Raw genomic sequence first — 9441 nt, 5'->3', positions numbered from 1 at the left:
GCCTAATCCCTTTCTCCTTGCCTTTACCTGCGGGAGTAGCAACGCCTATTGTCTCTATTGCACCTTTCTTAATGGGTACCCCGGAAGAAGTACCAATAATAAGACCACAGCCCGACCAAGTTGCTGGAAAATCCTGTGCATATGTTACCCAGCCTCCCCTGGAGGCATGCCATTCCGCGAACCCCGTCTTACTACTTACAGCAGTAGAAACAATTCCAGCAGTAGGCAAGGATAAGTGTTTATTGGATGTTGGAGCAGAGGAAATACTAAGATTAGGGATTTCCCTAATTATGCCAGAACCAATGTAATCAACAAAAGATTTTTGTATTCTCCTCCAGTAGCCAGTATAGCCATTGGAGGCAAAAACTCCTCTCTGGGAATTAGGCATTGCAAACTGAGGGCTCCTCTGCGACCAATAGGAGAAGGGCTGCAGTCTTAAAAAAGGATCCAAAGAGGGGAAAGACGGTACTATATCTTTAAAAACTAGGAGAATATCCTGATCGAAACCGAACTACCGAAATAACCGGTGTGCCGAGTAATGAGTATACCTTGGGCTACTCGAAGAAGGCACAGGAAGCCAAGAGGGACTAATGCAAGCCAGGTAGGCTAAACTACCCTCATTACCGCGGCGCAAATCAAAAGTATTTCCTATAGAAGTTAGAAAAGAAGACAACACAGAGTCGCAAGCAAAGCCAGGACCAAACTCCTGGGGAGATCTCCAGTGTAAATTTCTTGCTTGATCAAACAACTCAACCAGGTTGAGACAACCACCTTTCAGACTAATCCAACGAAAGATGATGGGAAAAGTATCAGTCGAATTACCACAAAGACCCTTAATTATATCGGGAGATCCTTGGAATTTTTCCTTCACAAAACTTCAAATTCCTGCACTTAGCCAAAGTGGCTAAAGAACGATCCCACATAAATATCTGGAGAATGGCACAGTGAAGAGGTGAAGTGATCACATAGCAAGAATCACCTTCGGCTTCATCTTCGTGAAGCTGATCTAATTAGGAATAGACATGGCCCAAGAACAAGGGGGCTAAAGGGTACTAAACGCCTCAAGCCAACTTAATTGCTAACGGAAAGAAAGTAGACTTAACCCCGTACCTCGGGAACTCACTAAACAGAAATTTACTAAGCCAATATGCTAGGAAACCAGCTCGTCTGACTTCCTTATCTTTCTCACGAGAAAGGGTCATAACCCATCTCCCCCATCCTGGCCGGCTTACCACCAGGAGAAGCAGTGCGACCACCAAAATGACTAAACAACTTGTTTTCTACCTCGAGATCCTCTTCAGAAAGACTAATGTCAAAAAGATTCTCATCCGCAAACACCGGGAGAAGGAAGTTGTTGACCACATCCTCCAGGGTAATTGTCAACTTACCAACAGAAAAGAAAAAGGTATGAAGAGAAGGGCACCAATGGCGTACCAAATGCCTGAGACCCTTAGCGTCTCTGAAACCCTCAAGATTCCTGGAAATTGCCACCGCTTTCAGGATCCCAGCACGCTCCAGGCGACCCACAAACTCCTCATCAGATAGTTCCTTATCCACCCAGATGGGCCAACCTTGGATTTTCCCCTGAACGAAATCAAAGAAGATAGGCACCGCCTCTCGAAGTCCCTGCCTGATCTGAAGATCAAAAATTTCTCTAGGGTCTGGAACCTAAGCGGAACCAGCGAAACCCGCTTACCCAGAAAATACCCAAGCATGAGGGGATGGAGGAGCCTCACCATGAGACACCTGAGGGAAAGATAGACTGGGAGAGTACCAGGGTCCCATAAAGGAAAAGCCGGGGGCTCAGTGACCTCATGAGACTCGCTCTGAGCAGAACCAGAAGAGCCTTCACCCTTAGAAGGGCTAAGAGTACGCTTTCTTCTTTTTCTAGAAGAAGAAGAAGCCATTAAAGTAATGGGAATGATGAGAAAAAGGGAGGATTGAAAGAATGGAAAAGGGAAACGGGAATAGCAGACTGGTTGAAAAAAGAGAAAAGAGACCTAAGAATGAAAGACTCAGGGAAGCAAAGAGATAATGTGAAACGCCCGCAATAAAGGCACAAAGAGCAGTTGGAGAAGACAGTGTATAGAAAGACGCGCTAGTTGCCAAAATATTTAATTTTGAAGAAGAGATTAATTAGCAGTTATTAATGGAAGTTACGGGGAACGAAAAAGGTGGGTAAAGGAAGTTTTACTCGAAATACTCAACTGCCACGTCCCATGTAAAGGAGAAATTACAAAATAAAGAAACACGACACGCAGAAAAGACCAAGACATCCAAAAAGCAGCAAGAAAGGCCTGGATCCTGAAGAAGGAAGAAGGGAACCCAAGGATAATTAAAAGGAAATCCTAGGAATCTAAGAAACCTTGAATTACTCACGCGTGGGCTTCAGGCAACCCACAAGCTCGGGGGGCTAAATGTTGAGGTCCAAAAAATCATAGCACCCAAGCCCAAAGAAATAAGCACAAGGGGCCATGGAAAATGAAAAGAAATGGTAAGCCCAAAAGGCTTGAAGCCCAAAAACATAAAGAAAAAAGACAAGCCCGGAAGTTTATGAGAAAAGAAGAAAGAAAAAGAAAAGAAGCCCAGATCAAAAGATTGAAGAATTACCAGTTGAGTCGGGATCCTCAGAGGCTGCCAAAAGGCTTGGGATCCCCGTGGCGTGTAGCACAGTCAAGAAAGGATTAAGACAGCTCAAAGGAAAAAGCCAAAAGGACACAAGAGACAGAAGATGGGCACGTCCTTCTCAGGTACCAGAGATCCAGCAAGAAAAGAAGAAAACCTAGAGTGACTTCTCATAGCACAAGTGAACGGTGCCTCGGGGAACCAGAATGAAGGGGTATAAAAAAGAGAGTAGCAGCAAAGGACTTTCGAACCGGCAGAGTAGGATTTCGCCTATTTGAGAAAAAAGATAAAGAAGAAGGACGGCTAAAAGCTGAACCGTGAAGAACGTGACCTCAGCGCACTCCGAAATAGGTAGTCAGCCATGGACTTTCGAAGAAACAACACTAAAAAGAAGAAAAGAATGAAGAACAAGGAAAACTGAACCTTCTAGGCGATGGTCACAACACAGGCTCTGGTACCCAGGGGGCGAAACAGGGGAATCAATAGTTTCCCGGAACTCCAGAATAACACTATAAAAAGGGGGGAAGGATTGCGAAGAAGGCATAGAGAAAAATTTACAACAAAATCATTGAGAAAGTTCTGTCGAGAAGAAAACTCAGAGAAATTAGTAAATTATCTCTCAATATCCCAAAAACAGCCACTATAGCACATACTTGGATTAAAAAAGAATCAAACTTTGCAAGTCTTAAAGGCTTGAATAGCCATCTAAGACTGTAATTTTTGAGCTTACTTGAATCTTGTATCACGTCTTAGTGAGCACACTGTAATCATAATAAAGAAAATTTAATGAAGCATTTCTTATTGATTTGAGGATCCCTAACCATTACTTTGTACATTTACTGTTTGTTTTTGCATTACTTTTGCTGTTTTGATTATTATTCAATACAAATATCCTCGTTTGCTAGTTTATGTGTATTGTAGGAAGTATGCCCTGTGCACCATTTGATTCTTAAACAGCCCTTTAGCTGCGGTGAATCAAAGTCCAGTTCACCAAACTATAACTATTTGGCCCAGGATCCTTGGGCCTGAGTGCTAGAGAAAAAGCACTCTCACAAAGTACAAACGTAGTAGCTTCACACAGAGCAAATAAGTCTCTTTGTCTTTGTCTTCATGTGTGACGGCTCTTAAAATAAGTCTTATAAATATCTAGGGTTATGAGAAAAGAAACCCTAAATAAATACACAAGACTAGGCCTAATTTTAGATTTGGAAATTCTAAAATTGTAATTCTCAATAGATTGAGTTACTATCGAGCAATCTATCGAGCTTCACTTTAAGTCTCGATAGCAGACATCTATCGAGCTATCTCTCAAGACTTAATGAACAACTTTTCTTCACTTGTTTCTTGGACCAATTTTCACGTCTTTAATACTTAACTTGAACAACATGTTTCTTGAAGTACTAAACACATCTTAGATCTATCCAATTACAAGTAAAGTGTATTTTGTCAAAGGACCGGTCAATTACAATAAATTATGACCCTAACACTTAGAAATAGTATGCCATAGAAGAAATTCATGATACTTGTGATTTTTCACAACTATTAAAACTCAAATTTTCCATATCATAGCACCGTTTAAAGTTTAAATTAAATTGATATTAATCTTAAGGTAGTGTTTCCCATATTTTAAAATGAAATTAGGGGGAAAATAGTTAGAGCATTCTCATCAATCTCAACAAACTAGTCTAAGGTTAAAAATATAGCCAAAAACCCACAAAAACCTACACATTAGTCTCAACAAACTAGCAAAAAATTTTGACATTCACATGGACCTCGCTACATCTAGCGATACGCTATGCTCACCACCACTAACAAAATATTTTAGGCGGAAAGGACATTTTAGTCCGTATATTTTCAAGCTATTCTCATTTTAGTCTTTACATTTTATTTTTACCGCTTTTAATCCCTATCTTGAAAAACACTTCCTGTTTTGGTCCCTGCCATTACATGAGAAACGGAGAAAGCTGACGTGACAAACGGCATGAATAAATAATACTAAATTAATATCCACATGGCCTAAATTAATAATAAAAAATGCCACGTCAGTCTAAATTAAAAAAAAAATTAATTTTTTAATTTTAACAAAATAAAAAAAATTAAAAACAAAAAATCATATGAATTGAGATCTTAGTGTGTCTTGAACAATAACAACAAAAACTCAAACCTAAATCCAAGAACACAAACTCAGAAATTAAAATTTAAAAAAAAAAAACCAGTAAATCTTTGCCGCTGAGAAAGAGAGAGACAAAAAGAAAAAAAAAATTCAAACAAAGAGAGACTCTCAAAAGTCAGATCTCATACACTGCTATGTAATAGATCTAATTATCTTCAACAATACAGAGACAAAATAATTCATAGCCCATGAAAGTTGAAGAAACTCCAAGATCGCGTACCAACTCAAATACCCTACTATTCTACACCATAGGAGTTATAATCTAACACAGAGAAGGATTTAAAACAAAAGAAAAACAAAAAAACCAATTTCTCTTCAACGTTCAACCACTGGAACGATTTTCTTTTTTAATCATTTTCCCGAGAAAATAAGATAGAAAAAACTGAAAGTAAAAAAAAAAAAAAAAAGTTGACCATTAGATCCACAATCAAAGACACAAAGCGGTGGCTTGAAGATCATCAACGATGCCGAAATCTTCATCCATCGAAGGAGGTAGATTCAGATCAAACGGCTAGATCTTACGAAACAAGGAGGTGAGAACACAGTAGTCATTGTTGTCATCATCAACCACCGAAGACGACGAGTCGCAGTCGCTACGGCAATCATTAGGTGCAACAGGGTTCACGATCTTGACCCTTGAGATCGGATTCGAAACGACCCTGGGGCCACTAAACGACTCGACCATACTGCTCATACTACTTGTCGTTGGCCTGTTGGGTTGAATCGGATTGAACTTAGTATTGGCAGAAGAGGAAAATCTGGGTTGTTCGTCTCTGATTGCTAGAAGAGTTGCTAGCTGAGGAGCGGTGAAAGGGAAATTAATCTTCGCTTTTGGACCACGCAACGACAAAGCTGCGGTGTCGTAGGCACGAGCAACATCCTCCGCGGAATCGAAGGTGCTGAGCCACACACATCTCTTCTTCCATGGATCTCGGATCTCGGCCAACAAACGACCCACGGTCGTTTCCTTACACCTCTGTATTTAACGTTGTTGTTGTTGTTGTTATCGGTCGATGTTCCTTACACAAACCAGTAAATTTCTGGGTTTGTGTTCTTGGTCTTCTTGTTCTAGACACACTTAGATCTCAATTCATATGATTTTTAATTTTAATTATATTTTTAATTTTTTTTATTTAGTTAAAATTAATTTTTTTTTTAATTTAGATACTAACATGGCATTTTTTAATGCCAAAAAACATTTTTATTATTAATTTAGGTCACGTGAACATTAATTTAGTATTATTTATTCCTGCCGTTTGTCATGTCAGCTTTCTCTATTTCTAATGTAATGGCAAGGACTAAAACTAGAAGTGTTTTTAGGATAGGGACTAAAAGCGGTAAAAATAAAATGTAAGGACTAAAATGGGAATAGCCTGAAAATGTAGGGACTAAAATGTGCTTTCTGCCAATATTTTTTATATTCTCTCTCTCTCTCTCTCTCTCTCTCTCTCTCTCTCTCTCTCTCTCATGAACCAATTAGCATCAATCGATGGTTGGCTATTGTTTTGGGGTTTAGATCGGAGTTTATGGTGGTTGCATGAGGTTTTGGGGTTTTGTAGGGTGCTTGCTAGGAAGTGCTTGCTGGGTCCTGGCCGGTGATTACTGGGTTGGTGCTTGAAGGTGGGTTTTGCCGGTGATTGGTGGGTGGCGCTCGGAGGTGCAAGATTGAAGGTGGCTTTGGCCGGTCACCAGTGGTGGGTTTGGCTTTGGTGGTGTTTAATTTGTGGTTGGTAGCTTTGATTTTGGTAGTTGCTAGTGATTGGTTGTGCGAGTGGCATGGGTTTGTGCTTTGTTTGCTATGATTGATGGTGCTTGGTGGTGATTGGTGGTGGTGGTGGTGGTGGTGGTCTTGTTAAAGGTAGATGTGATGGTGTTGCCATGTTGTTGATGGTGTTGTTGTGGGATGTGAGAAGGAAAAAAATTATTTATTCTTTAGGGAGAGAAATAATAAATTTAAATAGTTTGAAGAAATAAATATTGAGACTAATGTATTTGACTCTTTGTTGAAGTAGTAAAAGTGGAGTTTTAGGGGTTAATTTAGCTAAAATTCTAGAGAGACTGATGTAAATGCTCTTATATCTTAGTTTACAACAATAAATCTCTAATGCATTTATCTTTGTACTAATCTTTTGATTCTTTTTCCCCCTCAATCTCTTGATTATTTCACGGTTTTAAACTACAAAATTTTATTATAAGCTTAAATTTTAAATAATTAAAAGAATAAAGAAAGAAATTTGAATTCTACTTAATTTTTATTAAAAAAAAAAACCAAACAACTTTTTAAGTATATTTCTATACTTTTAACAGTTTTATATTGATTTATTTTGAGTCATCAAATTGCATGCGTGTTTAAATTTTATGCGTGTTTAAACTTTATGTATTTATATCAGACCCAAAAAAAAAAAAAAAACTTTATGTATTTATATTAAATTTCTTGAGTCAATTGTTAGAAGCTATAAATTGATTATTTTTTATATTAGATATGAATTTAGCAATCAAAACATATTACATTTTGTATGAAAATAATATTATTATGTAATTGTAGATTTTTTATTTATTAAAATGATTAATATAAATTTGAAAATAATTTTGCTTCTAATTTATTTTTTTAATCTTTCCCTCTAATCTAAAATCTTGATTCCGGCATAGGCTTCTTCCACTGTGAATGAATTTGTAATGGTATCTATGTTAGAAATTTTGCACTAATTGTAAGTGTTTACAAGTTCACTTCCCTCCCCCCACCCCCAAGGTTTTTTTAGGACTCATGAAAGTTTCTCTAGCTTGATATGGCATGACGTAATTGTTCGCAATTGTGTGTACATTTGAGAGAGAGAGAGTAATTCTTAGATGCTCCCGTGGTACGAAGAATGGTACTCATTTCTCTCATATTCATGATAGAGCTCACCATGAATATGAGAGGAGGAAGTATCATTTCACTATACTTCAGGACTACTTAAGAATTTTCCAAAAAAGAGAGAAGATGGCTACTGATCCCACCGTCCACTGCAGAGCCAGATAAGCAACAGCTTAAAGAAATGGAGATTTCCTCACATGTAGAAATGATGACATGAACAAACAGCCTTTGTTTAAACGTATTATGTTGGAATCTATACGGACCTTATCTGGAGTGCACTAAGGCCTAAAAACATGTAACAAAAACACAACCACCAACAATCTCCACCAACATATTCTCAACTTTATTGGTGAAAAATATTGTCTCTTTCATGATCTTGATCACATGGCCAGCAATCGCCTATTTCCTCAATTCTCATCCGTCAAGCAAAGGCATCCTCACATGAGCACTAAAGCATATAAGATACTGGGACTGCCCTACAGGCAGGTGATTTGCAGTACTTGCCATGTTATCCAAATAAAGTAAGCATGTACAAAATAATTGGCATGGTTTATGATCCAAGCATTCCCATGATGAAAGCACCCACAAGGGTCCAAAAAAGAAATGCCTACAATCCATCATATTTGTGTGTGTCAGTCTTTTGTGATTACAGGACTGAAATGACCATCTCATGTACAAGTGACTTTATAATGCCAATATAAAATTACATGTAAAAGTGGAAGTTGTGAATGCGATTCTATATTAAGGATAAGCGGGGTGATGATAACGAAAGAACAGAGAAAAATCTATGAGCTGCTTTTGATTAAGTTGGCATAGACATAGTGGACAATTGGATCGAGGTGATGAGTGTGGCCATATTGCGCTCTCCAATAGTGTTATAGTCACGGAAATTGGAAGTGGGGACAAATTGCGCCTCTAGGCATTATCACTTTGTCCCTCTATTGCAGCCTTAATGATGAATAGTTTTGGGTTCGCGTAGCAGGTAGCATTGTGTTTGTTCCAATTGGGACTGCTTCTAGTAAGCTGTCGATTGCCATTGAAGTACATTGTAAAAAGATCGATTATAAAAGCACAAGACTAGTAGTGCCTTTGCATTATATTCTCAAGTTGAGGCAAAATATGTACATTGCAGGAGTCTCTCGAGCAATGTTGCTTCTCGCACTTTTGCTCAGCCTAGGTTTGGTGAATGGACTGAGTGGTCATGAGGCGAAAGATGGCATTTCTCAGGTGAACACTTCATCTTCCATTCCCAAGATTCCACGTGGAAACCATGGTCTAGCTGAAGATGTACAAGCAAGAAACACCACTTCATTTGATAAACAGTTAGTCCAAAGTAACACTAGTGGAAATAGTGGTGGAGGAGGAGGAGGAGGAGGAGGTGGAGGTGGCGGAGGTGGAGGGGGAGGTGGTAAAGGTGGGGGAAGTGGTTCGGGTGGTGGAGGTAGTGGGCAAGGAGGAAAAGATAAAGGACATAGAAAGCGAAATGGTGGGGGAAGAGGCAGTGGTGGTGGTGGTGGCGGTGGCGGAGGAGGAGGTGGTGGTGGCGGTGGCGGAGGAGGAGGAGGAGGAGGAGGAAATGGTAAAGGTTATGGATGGGGTGGAGGAAGTGGTGGTGGGGGTGGTGGAGGCGGTGGTAATGGAGGTGGAGGAGGTGGAGGTGGTGGCAGTGGTGGTGGGGGTGGAGGTGGTGGAGCAGGAGGTGGAGGTTGGGGATGGGGAGGAGGCAGTGGGGGAGGCAGTGGCAAGAGTGGTTGTTGGGCTTGGGGATGTGGAGGCCGAGAAAAATCGA

At 39.6% G+C, this 9441-nt stretch overlaps 1 pseudogene; it reads right to left on the bottom strand.

Moving 5' to 3' along the window:
• Positions 1-4947: 4947 nt before the first annotated feature.
• LOC126689962 (ethylene-responsive transcription factor 3-like) lies at positions 4948-8159 on the bottom strand (annotated as a pseudogene).
• Positions 8160-9441: the final 1282 nt, after the last annotated feature.

This window comes from Quercus robur, chromosome 6 (genome assembly GCF_932294415.1).
Source record: "Quercus robur chromosome 6, dhQueRobu3.1, whole genome shotgun sequence".
NCBI classification, from domain to species: domain Eukaryota; kingdom Viridiplantae; phylum Streptophyta; class Magnoliopsida; order Fagales; family Fagaceae; genus Quercus; species Quercus robur.
This window is presented reverse-complemented; position numbering and strand designations above follow the sequence as displayed.